General features: G+C 45.5%; 1 protein-coding gene across 1 annotated transcript in view; it reads right to left on the bottom strand.

Annotated features, from left to right (window-relative positions):
- Positions 1-20,155, bottom strand: part of LPP (LIM domain containing preferred translocation partner in lipoma) — a 389,426-nt gene that overhangs the window by 306,865 nt on the left and 62,406 nt on the right. The gene's annotated exons all lie outside the window — the stretch shown is intronic.

Raw genomic sequence — 20,155 nt, 5'->3', positions numbered from 1 at the left:
TGGGGACAGCCTACTGCCCTAGCTAGCTCAAGCTGGGTGAAAGTATTTCCCCCGCAGAGACAGCGGATGCCTGTGGGGGAGCGGAGAGCCCATGCCCTCACAAAGGAAACGCAGGCTGCAAATCCCGACCATGCAAATCCACGGTGCTGTCTGAAACGACTACGACCAAATGATTCACTGTACTTAATGGCTCTAATTAGGAAACCCTTGAGGTTAAAATTTCATTGAATAGATTTACATACATACTATTTACAGGGGAATCTTAACAATACAGTGTGCCATTTATAAAGGATAAATCATGTTGTCTGACGTGGGAAAATGGAAAAGTGGCCTCAGTAGAGAAAACTGGGTTGTAAGCCTCTACATTATGATTTCTACCACTGCCCATGCTGCTGAGCAATATTGTCTCATTGTTTCCCCTGTCTGCCTGTATCCCTCTGTTGTCTCTTGTTTTACACTAAGAGTGTAAGCTCTTTGGGGCAGGCACCATCTCTGCTGCGTGTCTGTACAGCGCCTGGCACAACGGGGTCCTGGTCCGTGACTGGGGCTCAGAGGAACTACCACAAAACATATAAATAGTACATTTACTCTGGTAGTGCCTCAAAGCCCCCAGCCAAGACCAAGGCCCTACTGTGCTCAGTGTTGTATACACATTGTAAGAGAGAGTCCCCGCCCCCAAAGAGCTCGCAGTCTAGATGTGCAAGACAAAGGGTGGGAGGGGAAACAGAGGCACGGAGCGGGAAAGTGACTGGCCTACCGTCACTCATCAGGTCAGCAGCAGAGTCAAGGATGGGACATCTGCCTCTGACCTCGTAGGCCAATGCTGTACCCACTGAACCGGCCACCTCTTTGTTCTGTGTGAGAGTGTAATATACATGAAAGGGCTTTTCGGAAACGTCACGTTGGCAACGATGGCTACAGAAAACACTCAATTAAACAAAACAACCTAAGCTCCTTAGCAGAGCCTCTCACAAGCCTCAGAATTTAGGATATTAAGGTTTTTCCCCATCTGGGTTTAAGGATATGGCTACACTGCCTACTAAGCCCTGGTCCTTGGAACCCGGGCTCATGGGCTCAGTGTTTCCAAGCCTCTGTTTGAGCGTCCACACTGCATTGTAAACTTAGGTTTACAATGGCTGGATCTGGGTTTCCCAGCTGGGCTAACACGTCCATACTGCACTAAGCAACCCCGGTGACCTTGGGCTGTGACTCACCCCTTAGCAGGGTCCTAAGAGCCAGATCCTGAGTGCTTGCTGACCCAAGTCGGACTGATTTGTGTGCAGACACAAGGGGGGCTTGGCTCAAACCAGAGTCAGAGCCCGGGCTTAGCATGCAGTGTAGACATACCTTAAATGGTCAATTAAAATCTTCCCCTAAAATACCATGCTCTTCTCTTTCCGTTCTTTTGTATTTATTTATTTTAATTCAATGACATTTCGCTAACAGAACTGCTGTTAAAGGTCTTAGAGAGGTGGAATTAAATTTCCTATATGAAGAAAAGAATTCTGAAGACAATATGACTGGACCAAATATATAATTACCAGAATATATTTTTAAAATACAAAAAATATTTTAAAATAAAGGTTATTTGGTAGCAAAAGAAGCTACTGAAGGGGCTCCACTCGCTCGGAGATCTGAAATGATTTTCCTGACTAAACGAGTGCCGAATATGTCAGAGATTAGAGAGAACAAATTCTGGCCCCATTGATGCTTCGGGGTGTTTAGTGGTGGGGAAGCGTGAGTGGGTGTGTGGGATGCGGTTTATTTCCTCATACAGGGCTCCTCCCGCTGTTGGGGAAGTTGACACAAAGTCTTACCCATCAAGCTGTGGCTTGGCTTGATCGGATTGTATACGCCAAATAATAATAATAATAATCATATGATAGAATAGGGACCTATGGGCAAGGAGGCTACCCCAATAAAAGAGGAAGCATTGGAAGCAATGTTGTCTTCAGGAGCAGTGCACTTGCCCAACGCTATTCTCCACTCACAGCATCATGTGGCAAGGCTCAAGTTCAAGGCTAATTGGAACAGTTTGGCTTGCAGCACTCAGGGAGTGGCCACAAAAGGAGGTCAGAGGCTGGGGAGATGCAGCATCCCAGGCTGGCAGAACACCGGATCTGGGAGCCTTTCCCTCTTCCTCCTTGTGAATGGCCGGCTAGCTGCTACAGACTGGCAGGGAGTAGCATAGGGCCTCTACGGGCGCCTAGGATCACAACCGGCTGGCCAGGGTGGCTATGGAAGAAGGCACCAGGGACTCCCCTGTCCTCCGCCCCGTCACCCACGCAGGAGTTAGCAATCCTCTCTCTGCAGGTGCTGGGGGAAGCAGCCTAATGCCGCCTGCAGAGACGCTACAAATGGCCATGTTGCCGATGCCCCCAGAGGGCGACGCTTTTCTACTGAATGGTGTAGCTAGACCTGCTGCCCACAACGCTGATCCTAGCTAGAGAGATCCACTGTGACGTGCACGCCCCCGAACGCCTGGATGGTGCCCCTCGCCCCCCACGGCACTGCCTCAGAAGGGGCACCATTTTTCTCTAAGTCTGAAGCTCCTTACGTTTAGGCCGAGTGTCAGGAATGCTGGCCTAGTGTCTGACCAGAGAGCCGCCAGAGAAGAGAGGTTCTGGCCAGTGCTTCGAGCGCACACACGGTGCTGTGAGTGTGAGGTGTTCTCAGCAATTACCAACTGGACTGAATAAAACAGCGAAGAACACGGTATAGGGAACATGTCTGCTTAGGGTGACCAGACAGCAAATGTGAAAAATCGGGACACTGGGTGGGAGGTAATAGGAGCCTATGTAAGAAAAAGATGCAAAAAACGGGACTGTCCCTATAAAATCGGGACATCTGGTCACCCTATTTCTGCTTTGCCTCCTTAGGGCACAGAGCTTCCCCCTTAGGGCACATTTACACCACAAGCAGGACGGCAGCCTGGGTCTACACCCCACAGGGTCACAGAACTCACACTGCTGGGCTAGGAATAGCTGTGTAGACATTAGGGCTTGGGCTGATGCTTGGGCTCTGAAACTGATGGAGAGCGATGGGCTTCAGAGACCAAGCTCCGGCCGACGTCCCAATGTCTACAGCGCTATTTGTAGCACCACACCAAGAGCCTGAGTCTGCAATCCCGAGGGCTGAGACTCGCTGCTGTGGGCTGCTACTTGCTGTGTAGACAGAACCTGCAAGGCCTGATCCAGTTCTCGATATCAATCAAACGACTCCCACTGGCTTCAAGCCAGATTCTTTTTATCTGAATCTATAAAGTACCTTATTGAGCCACCAGTGGAGTTTGCATCTGGGACTCTCAGTACTAAAAGCATGAGCTAAAGGAGTTACCTCTGTCCGGTAGCAGTAGTAGGCTCTTAGCCTCTTGCGTGGACCCAGTCGCTATGGTGGGCAGCAAGGACCCACAATGCACTAGCATGGGTTACAGGGAAGAATCACTGAAACCAATACATAGCATCGATTTGCTCCCACGCCAGGGGGTCAGATGGTGAGTGCTATTATTAAATGGCTGAAAGCTGCTCCCTTCCAACAACAAATCACTGTCTTCCTTTTGGGGAGGGGCAAGAGAAACTTTGTGGCCAAGTTGGATAATTAATTTTTCCATTTTGAGATAGAAAATCTAACTTATTTCTGCTTACTGGGAAACAAACAGAAAGTGGTTTGAGGATATAGTTACAGGGCAGTATACATTTCCCTCTCCCTCGAAACTGACAACACTCTCACGAGGACCATAAAACGTACTTTTAATTTTAGTTCCCTAGAAAGTAAGTATAAGGAATCCCACTGCCACAACCGCAAGTGCTGCAGCTCCAATGCTGCCGGTTTACTCAGCTCCCTGCAGAATCGAGTATATTAAAGCTCCAAAAATCTTCTCATATAGGGTATGTTTGTGAAGAATAGTCACTTCTTCCAGCCCACAACACACCCCAGGCATCATTAGCACAAGCCTTGCCTGAGTTGGATGCAGACAGCACAGGTCACTACTGGGTGTTAGGGACTGTTTGTCTGAGCTGTTATGGCAAATACACTCTTCTGTACCTTTTGCTTGGTTTTGTAATTGCTCCTTCTAGCTGAAAGACACCACAAGACGAGTGTCTCCTTTCTTCGGAGGGCAATTTCCTTTTGTTTGTGCTGCCGTACACTGCCTGTTTCATCTGCAGGAATTACCCAGGGCAAAGGCTTGCTCCTAGATCCCTCTAAGGCACATTAGATGTCAGGGTACCATGTTATTAAAGGATGTTAGACTCAGTCCTATGCCCTTCCCACTTATTGCAGTCAGGAGGTCAGGGAGAATGAGATAGACCCTGATTTTTAGGGGTCCTAACACCTAGGGGTCCACATTTTCAGAGACGGATGTTGGATGCCCAAGTCAGGCCAGGTATTCTGCCGCCCGTTGACTTCTGCCTCGGCCCTCCTGAAAAGGAGGATCCAGACACATCCAAAACCTGGAAGCGCTCAGAATCAGAGAGACCACAAAGCTTCTGGCCCTTAGCCTCACTGTCCCACGCTACAAAAGGGAGATCCCACCACTTTTCCTCTGATAAAGGCTAAATGCAAGAAACGAAGAGCTCAGATACAGGGAGGCAGGCCACAGAAATACCATTTTGCTTCCTCGTTCTCATGCATTAGCACAATGCTACAGCATCTGGCTTTTCGCAGCCTGCCATTTAGATCTGATGAAGTCATTTCTATTTAATTTTCAACTTTTTTTTTTTTTAATAAAACTTCAATTTGGGATCTAGAGGTCTTGACATGGCCCTTTTCACTCTTAGGGGCAGTCTATGGGGGAGGGATAGCTTAGTGGTTTGAGCATTGGCCTGCTAAACCCTGGGTTGAGAGTTCAATCCTTGAGGGGGCCACTTAGGGATCTGGGGCATAAATCAGAACTTGGTCCTGCTAGTGAAGGCAGGGGGTTGGACTTGATGACCTTTCAGGGTCCCTTCCAGCTCTATGAGATATAGGTACATCTCCATACACTTCAAAGGCTGAGCAGTGAAGCTGCTACTAAACTGATGGGAGAGCTTTTCCTGTCGGCATAGAGAATCCACCTCCACTTCTCCCGATGACGTAGCGCTGTGTCCACTGATAACTACATCTGTCGGGGTGTGGATTTTTCATACCCATGTAAGTTTATTGTGTAGACCTGGCCTTAGTTTTTCACTCTACCTCATCTGCTGTCAGATCAGTCACAGCGAGATCCTTTGACCATTCTCATGACTATTTTGTTTTACCCAGGAATGTGTGACTAATGAATCATACGAGATTGACGTGTGCACACAGCTAATTATAATGATCCGCTTTTAGCAAATATCAAGCTTACAAACTCTGCACAAATAAAGGCAAAATAAGAAAGCAAGACACTTAAATATACCTTTTCCACAAGTATCTTTAGCCATGCACAAGTGAGAAAACATTTTCAATGATGCACAAAGGATCAAATCCAAAAATCTTTACCCAGAACTGCTCTCTTTTTCTGAATTCTTGTGCAAAGTGAGAGAGACTACTTCGTTGGCTGCTGCCACAGCCCAGAGGCAGCTGCATTTTGGAAATCCTGCACGTTTGTAATATGCCGTGCTTTGGGATAAAAGGTACAAAAAGAAATCAAGTATCAGTATTATGCCAATCATGCCACAAACCTCATATTTTAAATACAAGTGGCAGAATGTGTCTGTGTGTCTCTCTCTTTAAAATAAGGGTACCTTCCCCTGGAATCTGGTGAGAATCTGAAGGAGACACTGCTCTATGTAGATGCTCAGGCACTATAGTGATGTGGATCACAAAGTACTTACACAGGTGGTTGTGGGGGAAGGAGAACATAGAAGAGGAGAAAAATATTGGTCGAATATGAGAGCATATGGATTGTGACAGATGATAATTTCCTGTAATGTCTTTGGGGACATCTCACTATATTAAGTGTATGCATCATTGTGGGCCAGGGACTGTATGTAATGCCCCAGGGGAGGAAGATCACAGCCCTCCAGAAAATAAGAACAGTGGGGGGTAATTAGGCAAATTCACTTGGGTTGTAACACCTCCACCTGGAGAGGCTCACAAGTGCTGGTTCAAACCGGATTCTCCAGGGACCAACAGACAAAGAAAAGACTTTTGCATAAATAACCTGAGCTTAAACTATCTTGGGGCCTTCTTTCTGATCCAGCTAACAGACAGGACCTGTCCAAGGGGGGCCCCAACCCTTCGTGGGAAGGGATGGAAAGTCTTGGGTCTTCTAAGGCCGCCTAAGACTGGTGGGTGATCTCTGGGAAGCTTTCAGCAGGTGTATAGGGACTTTTATTGTTTGTGTATGTTTTCTCTGTAATGCTCTCACCTTAAGAATAAATGTGGTTGCTTATAAAGGGCTGTGACTGCTGGCAACCACACTATTCATAGCCTTCGGAAAAAAAGCCAAATACAGACGCTGGCCTGTTTAGGCAGTCTGGCTCGCTGGGGATATCGCAGAGTATGCAGGGAATTCTGCATCCTGGAAAAACCCTGGTCAATCCCAGGATTTCACTCCCTGTTCGGGACTCCTTGGAAGGTGTTTCCACTGCTTTCATGCCAGAGATGGAGTCACAGCCATGTCAGAGCTGGCTGGGATCTCATCAGACCTCGAGAAGTCAGAAGTGGTTGATATGTGAATGGGAGACCTCCCAGAGAAAGCTCCCCGGCTGCTCCAGGACACGTTGCTGGGGATTAAATCAATGGTGCCCTCCCCCTGAGAGGACGCTGACCCAATTCCCAGACCCAGTGCTGTGCTACTGTATTCTGGATGAGAAAAGCACAAGTCCTGACCGCATGTGGTTATGAAATATCTCAGTATTTTCTGCAAGTGTAGGGCTGTTTGCCACGGTATCATGGCCCCATTCCAACCCTGTAATTGCATTCCGCCTACCTAAGCAGTAGTTTCAACTGGATACAGTATTATCCTTTACTTCCTGTCCAAAAACATCATTGCATATTGCTGTGTCACAGAGCAGCCACGTTCCACCCCAAGGCGGGTGACACAATCCCTAAATATAGCTGGGATGAAAGACACGATACAAATGGGAGATATTCTTCTAGTTTGACAGATGGCTGTGACGGATCTCCTCATCTCAGCCAGGCGCCGTTTTTTCCAGCCCTAGCCCATCTCCCAAGAGGGTGCGACAGCCTGCGAGATTGAGGCAGTTGCTACACAGAGATCAAACCCTCAACACCATTTACTGGACGATCATTCTCTTGTCCAAGCAGGATTCTCGTCTTTCCCCGGGGGGCAGATGTTATCTTTTGGTACTTGCCCATTCAGGTTCACATGACTCCCACATACAAACAAGGAGGAAACCAGTTAGAGAGACATTGAAATACATTCCTCATGCAATTCCTTCCTCCCACGGTCAGGCTTCTAGACACAGGCCTCACTCTTTTAGCAGGAGCAGTAACTCGGGGTGCACACTGAATATTCCGTTCTTTTGTGAACTGAATTGGGAGGGTGAAGAGGCTTAGATAAGTAGGTATATCTACATCACAAACACCACCACAACCATAGGGTGCTCTTGTAATTAAAGCCACAGGAATTGGCATAGAAAGTTCTGCCACTTGACGTTCTCCAACACCAGGGCGCGTCACTTAGCTTCCCCGTGCCTCAGTTTCCCCCGCTGTAAAAATGGGGGTGATACAGCTCCCCCCACCTTGCCAGGTGTTGCCAGGCTCAATCAACAGAGGCTTGGTTAAGTGCTTTCAGAGCCTCTAGCAGAAGACTAAGGGACTATTCTTACCAACCTAAAAAGAGAGGCTAGCACCTGAATGGGCCAGGAGTGATCATTAACCTCTCACTCAGGCTACTCAGAAGGACTATGGCAGATAAAACAGGATTGAGGCAAACTGGCAGGACAGGAGCTGTGCTTTATCTGTTGTAGCTGAACATAAGAATGGCCATACTGGGTCAGACCAATGATCCATCTAGCTCTGTATCCTGTCTTCCAACAGCAGCCAGTGCCAGATGTTTCATGAATGAATAGATCAGGGCAATGATCGACTGATTCATCCCGTCAGCCGGAGCCAGCTTCTGGCAGTCAGAGGTTTAGGAACAGCCAGAGCACGGAGTTGTGCCCCTGACCAGCTTGGGTTAATAGCCACCGATGGACCTATCCTCCATGAACGTATCTAATTCTTTTTTCAACCTAGTTATACTTTTAGCCTTCACCACATCCCCTGGCAATGAGTTCCACAGGACGACTGTGCGTTGGAAAAAACAGAAAAACAGAATTCACCGGGAAGAAGCCACATTCCCTTTAAAAATTACTGTATATATATATTCACTCTCCTCTTCCACCTCAATAGTAACAGTAAGCTCTTAGGTTTGCCAGAACTGTTCACGCTAGGCCAGCTCCCCCTCCAGTGTGGCTGGAAGCTTTCTAGCAACACTAACCCTGGGTGGGGACTGAAGTGCTCAGAGAACTCAGTTACTGGAATCCCTTCCTCACGCATTACTCAGATGACATGAATACACCCTCTTGCTTCATTAAAGTTTCATTGCAGGGCATGTGACTAGCTTTTACTGGATACTTAATCAAAGAGGAGAAAAGTGTTTGTGTACAAGGAGTTCACATGCAAAGCTAGACAGCAACAGCCCTTTCCAGATTTTTTTTTTTTTTTAAGGCATCCATTGTCGATTCCTTTAGATCTGTCAACATTATCGGACTGCAGTAAAGGAGCATGAAAAACAGCCACCAAGTGCCAACAAAGCACCTCGGAGGAAAACTGGCCACAGTTCACCAACCCTGCGTTTCTCCTTATTATCCAGACAAAAATTAAATGCAAAATCCCACAGCCACCACATTTGCTAGTTCACTGCTAGCATTGACCTCAATGATGGCTTCATTGCTGCGTTCTCTGCCTCTCTGGGTTTGGCTGGCTGTTTTATTATAAATGTCTCTATGTATAGCAAAACGATAACAACGGAACTGACTATAAGAATAAACTACTCAGAAACCCTGGTTGGTGCTTCCTCACCAATCCCCTGTCCAACTTACTCTGTGCTTTCCTTTCGATACACAGATACATTTGAGATTTCATATAATTTCAATCTATTTGCATTCTTGCTTGCCTGGGGCACTAAAATCATCTTTACAGCTCCTCCGTTATTCTAGGGCCAGATCCTCAGCAGCTGTAAATCGACATTGCTCCACTGACTTTAATGAAACTACGCCAGTTTACACCAGCTAAGAATCTGGGCCCGATCTCGACATTTTATGCAATCTTAATATTTTGTCCTTCTCGTACATTTCAATCTCTGAGAGGGAGGTGGGAATGCGAGTTCGGTACATAATCTGATGAGAAACAACAGGCAGTTATATTGCACAGTACTGCTAGATCTGCTAAGTGAGTCCAAAATTAAATTGCAGCAATTTAAAATCATAACGAAGAATGTATTGGACTGCTCCTGTACACTTGTTCAGACAGATCACTCCGGGACAACAGTATGTGCTGGTAACCTGGACCTCGAACACACAATATGTGGAAATGTCCTAATAATAAAAAATGTGGATCACATATTAGAAATGTTACAGGAATAGCATGGGATCATAAGTTACCAGCTGAGTCAAAACTATCTGTTACATCATTCTCTCTCTCTCTTTCAATACATGGGACGTCATACCACATGTTTTTAAAATGGTTTGCAATTGCCCTTGATTGAGCAGAGAGGGGAAGCTTGGGCTTGCCACTTCTGAAAGACGGGTAAATTGACATAGCAGAAATTGATTCATAAATATTTTTAAATGGGAGGGGTGAGAGAAGGAGATCAACCCTCATGCAGCATAAACACATGTTTGGCTAGTACTGATAAGTCAGTCACTATACAGAGCTCATACTTAGACCGCAAGTTCTTCTGGCAGAGCAGGCTATGTGCTTCAGATGCCTGGAGGTGGAGATTCCCTCATTCCATCTCAATATTTGAGTGCTTTCCTCTACCCCCATGTCAGAATGGTTTAGTTGTATCATTGAGCAGTCAAGCTAAAGGAGCTCATGCGTATATATATATGGAGATATACCTATCTCATAGAACTGGAAGGGACCCTGAAAGGTCATCAAGTCCAGCCCCCTGCCTTCACTAGCAGGACCAAGTACTGATTTTGCCCCAGATCCCTAAGTGGCCCCCTCAAGGATTGAACTCACAACCCTGGGTTTAGCAGGCCAATGCTCAAACCACTGAGCTATCCCTCCCTCCAGGCGTAGACAGGCATGGAACATTTTACAGCATAAAATTTAGATCCAGCCAAAAGGGGATTCTCAATCAGGAAATATTCCTGCTAAATACCAGCTCTCGGAGGTGTAACAGCAGAACATGGCTCTGAGTGTGCTATAGAAGCCTACAGACAGACAGACGTGCAACATTTCAGTTGGCCATAAATCCAAAGCTACATGTAGATCGGCATTTAGAGGTCGCCTCACGGGCTGAAAAAAGGAGGAAGTTTGATTCTCCATAGAAAAGCAGGTGACTAAGAAAGTTACTAATCACAAAGAAAAAGGCACCAAGAAAAAGAGCGATTTCAATGTGCTAGAAGCACATGTATTTGTAAACATGCAGTTTTGTACATGGAGAGACCCAACTCTGAAGTCCCACTTGGAAGAAAAACTAACAAACAAACAAACAAACAAAAAATCTACTTTCCTGCCATCAATATTTCCAAATGTTTAGGAGTTGATTTTCCTGGAACTTGTTTCGGTTTTGAATATAGTTCTTCGCAAGACATCCCCAGATTCTTGAGATTTTTCAAGTACAGCTCCCACAAGCTAAAAAGTAAGTGGAAATTCTTTGATTCCTCGGGTATGTAACTGGAACGTTTCTAGCACCTTATAAAAGACTGTTTGGTTGATCCTAACCATTAAAATATGTCTTTTGAGTCATGTAATGTACACTGTGAAATTTGTCGGTTTGCTACATGAAAAGGGCACTGAAAGGAATGCCACAGCCTTCATGAAATGAGTGGGATCCTTAAGTATCATTTTTAAAAGCCCCACAACACGATCAAAGCATTTTAGGGAACAGATGTTTCAAGCTTTACAAATTCCAGAGTAAGAATTTTGAGGGCATTTATCATTGCTAAATTCTTTGAGTCACATTTTAACTTTAGAGAAATATGCATGCGCTTCCCTCACTAAAGTTGATTGGAGGCGCACACAAGTATGTGTTTATTTGACTGCAGAAGTTGACCCTATAGTCCTCAAATACACAACTGTCCATCGCAAGGGGTACTTCCTAGCTTTCACGACAGCTACTGTGATATGCAGCCGCAGGGCCCTAAAATATTACCCGTCCTGCAGAATGGACTGCATGTTTCTTTTTTAAAACAAGAGCTCAACATTAGTCAATGGGATTCACCCTGCAGCTCAGAAAACCCCACCTACAGCACCTCAAAGACCTCACACCACTGTGACATGACCTCCCTCTGAGGGTGACTGTCCTCAGACCAGTAAGACACTCTGAAGCATTGGTGCCCACCTGGAAACCTCCCAGGTTTTGAATACCCAAAGAGCCAACGCCACAAGAAACACCCTTCTCACCTGAGGACAGGCAAGCAGATTGTGTCCCATCCTATTGGGGCTGGATTTCAACATGGCAATCCACGGGCCCGGGCCCTCCATGCCTTATTATTGTACCATTCTGCCCCTAGGAATGAAACTGTCAACCTTAAGAAAAATAAATAAGAGCTACTGTGGTTTCATACAGAAGCCCATCTACTTGGAAACAAAGCCTGCTGAGAGCCCACTGTCCCAGTGCGCCAAACTCCAATATGGCTCCCCAAACCAGCAGGTTTCGGTCCTCAGCTTCAAAGCCCCCCCATGAGACTGGCTCAAGTTCCCTGAGTGATCGTGACCTCTGACAGCCACTGGAAACATGGAATGGCCAACCTCCAGGGTTCGGCTCATGCAGGATACAGAGCTTTCTCAGTGACCGGTCCATGAATCTGGACTCGCTCCTAGATAAGATTGGGATGAGTATCAACCTCAGCAGCTTCAGAGCAGCAGGCAAAATCCATTTCAAGCAGCTGTAATAATCCCACCAGTCAGTAAGCCCAGGCCTGGCTGACTGGAGTGGGAAAAAAGGAGAGAAAAAGTCTGTCTGACGCACCATGGTGCGTCCTCAGAGTCAGGAGACCTGGATTCTATCCCCAGCTCTGCTACTGACCCATGTGACCTTAGACAAGTCACTTTGATCTCTGTCTCTCTGTTTTCCCTCTTACCCCTTAGACTCTCTTCCCTATTTGGCCTGTAAGCTCTTTGGGCAGGGACTGGCTCTTACTTCGTGTACATACAGTGCCTAGCAGAATGGATGGGGCCTCCGGGCACTACCATAGTCCAAATCATAACGGTATTGTTATATGCATGCTATGTAATTCTGAAAGGTGCTCAGGTAACCAAGGAGATTCGTGGATTTCAAGGCTGGAAGGTACCATTGTGATCATTTAGTCTGACCGCCTGCATAACGCAGGCCATTGGACTTCCCTGAATTAACTCCTGCTCCAAGTCTGGGCACCATAAAAAAAGAGACATGCGCATCAACAAAACAAGTGGCATTTGAAGGCTCCAGGACTGTTCAATGGAACCTGTTCATAATTATCACAGCTACAGTGACAGCCCATTTGCAGTGAAGGCCGAGCGTGCCCGGAAATGTGCCAATCCCAACTCTGAACATAGATTCATAGATTCTAGGACTGGAAGGGCCCTCGAGAGGTCATCGAGACCAGTCCCCTGCACACATGGCAGGACCAAATACTGTCTAGACCATCCCTGATGGCCAACTCTCCTTTGAGTGCAAAGTTCCCTGAACTGCAGTTGGGTTCCGTGTACATCAGCATTTTCCCAGGAACGTTACCAATGTCAGTGTCTGAGTTGATATGAAAGTCTAAATATTGTACAGTACCAGTTGGTTTCATAAGAGAGAGCCATAAAGCAGCACAACATTCATATCCATAAAGGGGCTTAAAGTCAAAATTCATATCTAAACAATAAGTGTTTTTGCATCCGAAAAGGGGAACCGAAATGATCAGCGCCTTAAAAAGTTCACACATTCACAGAAGAGCATGTTTGCAAACAGGGCTTCACAAGCTCATCACTTCTCTAATATGTACCCAGTTAGTTTCACCTGTTTCCATGGGCTCCCCTTCCAATTCCACAACCTGCTTGCACATCCTGTTTCACTATGAACAGCAGCTTCTGCCCTGGAGCAAATTTACCTTCACTTCTCCCTCATCAGGATTAGTTTAAACAAGGGATCAGATTGGGGGGAAAGAGGGCGGGGAACGGACATAAGAACATAAGAATGGCCGTACTGGGTCAGACCAAAGGTCCATCCAGCCCAGTATCCTGTCTACCGACAGTGGCCAATGCCAGGTGCCCCACAGGGAGTGAACCTAACAGGCAATGATCAAGTGATCTCTCTCCTGCCATCCATCTCCACCCTCTGACAAACAGAGGCTAGGGACACCATTCCTTACCCATCCTGGCTAATAGCCATTAACGGACTTAACCTCCATGAGGTGTGAAGTAAGTGGTATTACCCCCTTTCCACCCAGATCATGAGACGCCCCTGTGCACATCTTTATAGTTTCATCACTGATCTTCTTCTTTAAATGCTTTGACATCACAGAAATAGTTCACCATGAAATGAATGTCCGTCGTCTCCAGAGCTAACATCCGTCGCTACGGTGGGGGAGAGTGATCCCTAGAGCAGAATAACACAAGGGTGAGGGTCTGTCGATACAAGGGTAAGTCAACATGTGCTGAGATCCAACAGAGGGGGAGTTTCTGCAGGCCGGGGTGAAAGAGTAGAGACACTCCCAAGTTTCGATGGTGAGAAGGAGCAGGGATGGGGATGTAGGGGTGGGTGGAGGGACCCCTAGAGGAATCTAAGTAAAGGCACTCAAGGGGGACAATCCACAGAGAACTGGTAGAGAGGGAAAGAGGGATAACTGACCCTTGGAGGTGAAGGGAAGAATCAAAACAATGCACACTCCAGTGAAGGAACCTTTAAGGAGGATCTAGATTTTAGGAACATCACCTGTGAGAGAAGATGGGGTGAGGGGCATCTGAAGCAAATATACTAATGTCTTTCATTTCAACATCACCCCAAAGGATCCACAGCACTTAGAAAAGCACGTTTGAAAAATACATCTCTGATTTCCCCCACCCGGGCTTTTCCAACATTTCTGAAAGGAGCCAACTGGCAGCCCTGGAGATGGAAATTTTCTATTCAATATCTTCATAAATGATTTGGATAATGGCATAGAGAGTATGCTTACAAAGTCTGTAGACAGTACCAAGCTGGGAGGGGTTGCAAGTGCTTTGGAGGACAGGATTAGAATTCAAAACAATCTAGACAAACTGGAGAAATGGTCTGAAGTAAATAGGATGAAATTCAATAAGAACAAATGCAAAGTACTCCACTTAGGAAGGAATAATCAATTGCACACATACAAATTGAGAAATGACTGCCTAGGAAGGAGTACAGCAAAAAAGATCCAGATATTGTAGTGGATCACAAACAAAATACGAGTCAACAGTATTGCACAAAAACCTGAACATCATTCTGGGCTGTATTAGCACGACTGTTGTACGCAAGACACAAGAAGTCATTCTTCCGCTCTGCTCAGTACTCAGAAGGACTCAGCTGGAGTACTGTGTGTCCAGTTCTGGGCACTGCACTTCGGGAAAGATGTGGACAAAAAGGAGAAAGTCCAGAGGAGAGCAACAAAAGTGATTAAAGTTCTAGAAAACATGACCTATGAGGAAAGACTGGAAAAAATGGTTTACTCTGGAAAAGAGAAGGCAGTGGGACATGATAACAATCATCACCTCCGTAAAAGTTTATAAAGAGGAGGGTGATAAATTGTTCTCCTTAACCACCAAGGATAGGACAAGAAGCAATGGGCTTAAATTGCAGCAAGGGCAGTTTAGGTTGAGCATTAGAAAAAACTTCCTGTCAGGATAGTTAAGCCCTGGAACAAATTACCTCAGGAGGTTGTGGAATCTCTGTCATTGGAAGTTTTTAAGAGCAGGTTGGACAAACACCTGTCAGGGATGGTCTAGATAATACTTGGTCCTGCCTCAGTGCAGGGGACTGGACTAGATGACCTACTGAGGCCCTGTCCAGTCCTACATTTCTATGATTCTATGAGCAATATGAGCAGCCGCTGGCTTTCCTCACGTAAACTGGGCAAAACTCCTGTTTTCACCTGGTGGGTTTTTTCCATTAGAACATTTTTATATTGGTGCGGGTGGGGGGGAGGGGGTGTAATTTTGCACTCTTCTCCCGTGTGTGTGTAATTTTGCACCCTTCTTCCATGCATTTCCATCACTGGTAAATTATGACAAAAATGGCTATTTTTTTTTTAATACTAAAAACACCTGTGGAAAATGTGAGATCCTGTCTCTTTCTCCCGCCCCTCTGCAGTAAGCCTTTTTTGTGTAGGGACATCTGCATGTGCACACCTCAGTTAAATATTTCCTGGAAATGGACCATTTCCAATTTCATCATAGAATGCGAGAAGAAAGCAAGTGGTCAGTAATGTTGCAGTCCACACACTGCCCTCTGCCAGTACATGTCAGCTCTACTCTAGAAACACCTAGGACCAAGGGGGGAAATCTGCCTGCCTTGCCCATTCAGTCCCTACCCCCTCATTTTCTTAGACTGCCAGCAAAGACAACAAATTGGTGCAAAAGATAGCGGCACTTATATGACGTAGACACTGGTCCTCCGGGAACTGAACTGAGAACCAGCTAGCACTGCGTAGCCTCCTTCCCCGCAAGCATCACACCCACTTTAAAGAGAGCTTCACAAGTATCCTAATGAGAAATGAATGATTAATCTTTTCAAAGTGTCTCAGGCACTGTTGAGGCAGGAACAGGCTGGCAAGCTGTCTAGGAGGTGAGTCCACCCCTTCCTCAAGCAACTAACAGGTTTGGTTCTGCCTCCAGCCACAGCACAGAGGCTGACACCAGTGTAACTGACATGTGCACCTCAGTGCACAAGCGTTTTTCAGTGGCGCTCCTGGTTCTCCTTAATAGCAAGGGAAAGAATTTTGTTGAGGCTGGAGAAGGGGTTGGAACAGGGGAAAAAAGATTTTGCAGTCATTTTGCTCAGAAGAGGAACGAAACCCAAGTTAGTTCTATAATCTCTTCTCCACTACATGTGTAAATTGGCTGAGCTTTTACATAACAGAAAAAGAAGCCGTGACCAATTTTCAGGCTTTCCAATTTACCATTTCTATTTTTTTTTAAACTCTCCTAAAAACATTTTCCCTTTTTGTTTTTCTAAATAAAAATAATTTCTAACACTAACTCACTAATAAATATGCGGTGAACCTGTCCTTAAGTAAAAGCTTTGGATAACAAATTGCCTGTGCTAACTGCTATTTTACTGTTGAATTTTTTATTGTTGCTTAAGCAGTGCAATTATGCTAATAAGCCTGAGAGGACGGCACACTAAAGTATTGAATGTGACAGACAGAATACTCAATAAAATGTTCATCTTACCTGAAAATTGGAATCAAAGAGCCTTACTAGTATTTATAGATATGGCATCTTAAACATGGTTCTGAAGAGGAATTATCTATTCGTGCAATAGATGGGGGCCTTTTAACGCTGCCATTTTCCCATGCCTTCCCGGTATTTAATTCAAAGTGACTATCACCCCCTGCTGCTAACGTTAATTCTCTCGTTATAAAAAAAGTGAAGCTTGCTGGCCGTCTGGGCCATGTAACATCGCCAGGCACTAGAAGCCTTTCCCTCTACACATCAGAAGCAGCAAGACTGTCCAAGTAGAAAGATATCTACCTTTGACAATCACCTCACCTGTGAAGGATGCTGTATGACTAAACTCAGCACTAAGGTCATGTTCTGCAATAATGCACCTGAGTGCTTTGACATCCTACTTTCCTCAGACGTCAGTTTCAGGCGAAAGGCAAGTAGGTCTGTCAAAGGGTAATTAAATTACCGGTTACAATGCTTGGAACCCCGCACACACACACACCCCCCACCCGGGGATCTGGCCCTCAATTATTAAAACTAAAGGAATTTTAAAACTCTGATTTTCTTTTCTTTTTTTAAAAAACTTCTGGGTTTTTTTTTTTTTACTCAGTTCCAACAAGGAGGAGAGACCGGTCATTTTAGGTAGAGGAAGGAAGGTTTCCAGATTCTGGAGAACTGGGTTCTAAGACTTGCTGTATGACCTTGGAAAAATCACTTCACCTCTTTGTACTGCTGCTTCAACTCCCACCTTTTGTCTGTCTTGTCTAGTTAGACCAGTGGTTCTCAAACTTCTGTACTGGTGACCCCTTTCACATAGCAAGCCTCTGAGTGTGACCCCCCCTTATAAATTAAAAGCACTTTTTTATATATTTAGCACCAATATAAATGCTGGGTGCAAAGTAGGGTTTGGGGTGGAGGCTGACAGATTGCGACCCCCCATGTAATAACCTCGCGACCCACTGAGGGGTCCTGACCCCCAGTTTGAGAACCCCTGAGTTAGACTGTCAGCTCTTCAGGGAATGAACAGTCTCCTTATTATGCATCTGTACAGTACCTAGCACAAAAGGACCCTGACCTTGGTTAGGGTCTCTGGGCACTGCGTAATACACTCCCAGCTTGTCCACCACCTTCCTGTATGACAAGTCACTGAGCTGCTCCGTAACTCAGTTTCCTAAGCTGTAAAATGGGGATAACTGCACCTCCCCACCTCCCAGGGGTGTTGGGAGGATAAATACATTATCTACTGAGCTACCTCACAAACACAAGTCAGTTCCCGTCCAATACGTAGCATATGAGGTTGCAAACACTGCAGATGAGTGGTTAAACCCACCCCAAAAGAATTGTTTTAACTGAATATTAGAAATAATTATTTTAAAAATTCTATTAAACGGTGTGGGTTTTTTTTAACCCCAAATTATACATTTTTGACCTACACTACCTGATATTTTCCCTTAAAAATCCCCCACTGGCTTGTGACTTCTGTGCTTTTGAAGGCTTTGGCAGCATTCATGGAACCACAGAAACTGGGCTCCTATGCCATTAACTTCTCTCACTGGTAACCCAAAACTGACCTTGACCTCTGCATACTCCCTTTGTGGAAATGGTCAGGATGGAGCCATCTAGGAACTGTTTCTATGAACATTAAGAATGGGGAAAACCCAAGCAACCGCCCATCTGTGCTCGGGATTCCCAAAGTGCTCACAGAACATTCAAACCAAGCTAGCTGCACAGTGCTCGTCAAAACAGACCAGGATCTGGTAGGGCTTTGTTAAGCAACAAATATAAATTGTGTTCACGGGCACTCAGAACGAGACTTCTGTTCTTAAGCGTGTGAAAGGAAATAGGTTTTCTTTGCAGGGTACAGAGATTAGAAGAATCCTCAGATATCTTCCTTTGTGGGCGTAGCCGAAATAGAATGGGGAAAAAAATACAAATTTTCAGTTGCAAAATCATTCACACAGTACTACAAAACTGACACCTACGAGGGTGCATTAAAGCTGGAACTAAGGACTTCTGGGTTATATTCACAGCTCTGCTACTGCTTTGCTGTGTCTCCAAAGTCCGGTTCACAGGGCTCACCTGTCTCTCATGATATATACTAAGCACTCATGAGATCCTCAGGTGGAAGTCACAACGCACATGCAATGAATCATCATCATGGGTTTTACCATCACTTTAAACGCTAGAGAGGAGATCTGGACGAGAGTTCAACATCGTTTTCTTTCACCAATGCAATAATATTAGAACGTTAACATCCGTCCTGGCAGGCAGATCTATGGAGCAGCCTTTGTAAATAATCTGACTCTGACCCAGCCCGAAAGGCCAGAGTCATTCAAAGAAAAAGGTTGGAAATCTAGCTGTATCACTAATGTGGCACCTCAGCTTATTAATAGTCCTTGCAATGTGGGGAATGACAAAGTCTTAGATTTAATTGATTGTTCAAGATCAAAAAGATCAGGGGGTCACACTGTAGATTGTGTCCTTTCGTTGACATATTTTGCTTTGAAGATCTAAGCAGAGAGTTGCCGGAGCTTTTGAGATCCCGTGAAAGAACAAACGCATGCCAAGGTGACTCTGGGAAGGAGTCCCCTTGACAATTCCTGTCTCTCACAGAGCGGATGACAGATGCTTTTTCAAGCTCCTACCCGATTACTATGAAATATCATAGTGGGATGCCAGCTTCCCTATGGAAAGCACACATTAAGAGCATCCAACCTGTCTCCTGGCCAATGCAGAGCACATTTTCTAGGGTCTTGCCCGTTTTAGTTTTATAAGTCCCAAGCGATGGGGCTTCTTCCATCATGTGTATTTCTCTGATATTTAACCACCTGAGGAAGATGAAATATAACACGATCTCCACCCTCTCTTGTTATGATCTCTCAGTATAAGTGGCAGGACCACTCAAACTTCTCCCACGCTTTCCTGGGTGACTCATGACTCATAACTCCTGTGGGAACAAGTGAGAGGTAACGGAATTTAACAGCCACCTGGGGGACAAACCTCAAAACCTATCTCTCGGACACATCTTTCCGATAAAAGGTATGCACACACAAAAAGCCTGCTTTGCCCGCTCTCAGAACAGGGCAAAGGAAACCAAGGAAGAATGAGACCCGAAGGACAAGAAGAGAAAAATGAAGTTCTAACCCATCTCGCCTGACTCTAGAGATGGGAAGGGAATAAGCAGGACTCGGTGTAGATCGTTCACCTGCATTATTTACATCTGGTAAAGTGCTCAGATAATCCAATGTCTGCAGTAGTTTGCATTCGCGTCTGGACGATTGTGCTCCGATGCCACAGTACACAAATGAGACTGACAGAAATAGGGACATGGAGATCTGCGTAGTGCATCACAAAAGATAACCAAACTCCAAGTCAGGGTCAGTACTGTTTCTTTTTTATCCATTAACTCCTGCTTTTATCACATTATTATATTGTACATGAATGATTGAGGATTGTGTTAATTATCCATGGGCTTATAGCCCTCTCTAGCAGGAAGTGCTTGTTCAGGTAACAGGAACATTAAGGACAGCAGAGCTATTGTTAGGTCGAAGTCACTCATCAGACAAGGCAGACCTGTCAATCTAGGTATTCATTAGCAATGTCTTTCTAATTACATGTGTCATGCCCTTCAAATCCTATTCCT

The sequence above is a fragment of the Terrapene carolina genome, unplaced genomic scaffold (assembly GCF_002925995.2).
Source record: "Terrapene carolina triunguis isolate 2854851 unplaced genomic scaffold, T_m_triunguis-2.0 Scaffold88, whole genome shotgun sequence".
Taxonomy (NCBI): Eukaryota; Metazoa; Chordata; order Testudines; family Emydidae; genus Terrapene; species Terrapene triunguis.
The sequence above is the reverse complement of the archived record's forward strand: the minus strand, read 5'-3'. Positions and strand labels throughout refer to the sequence as shown.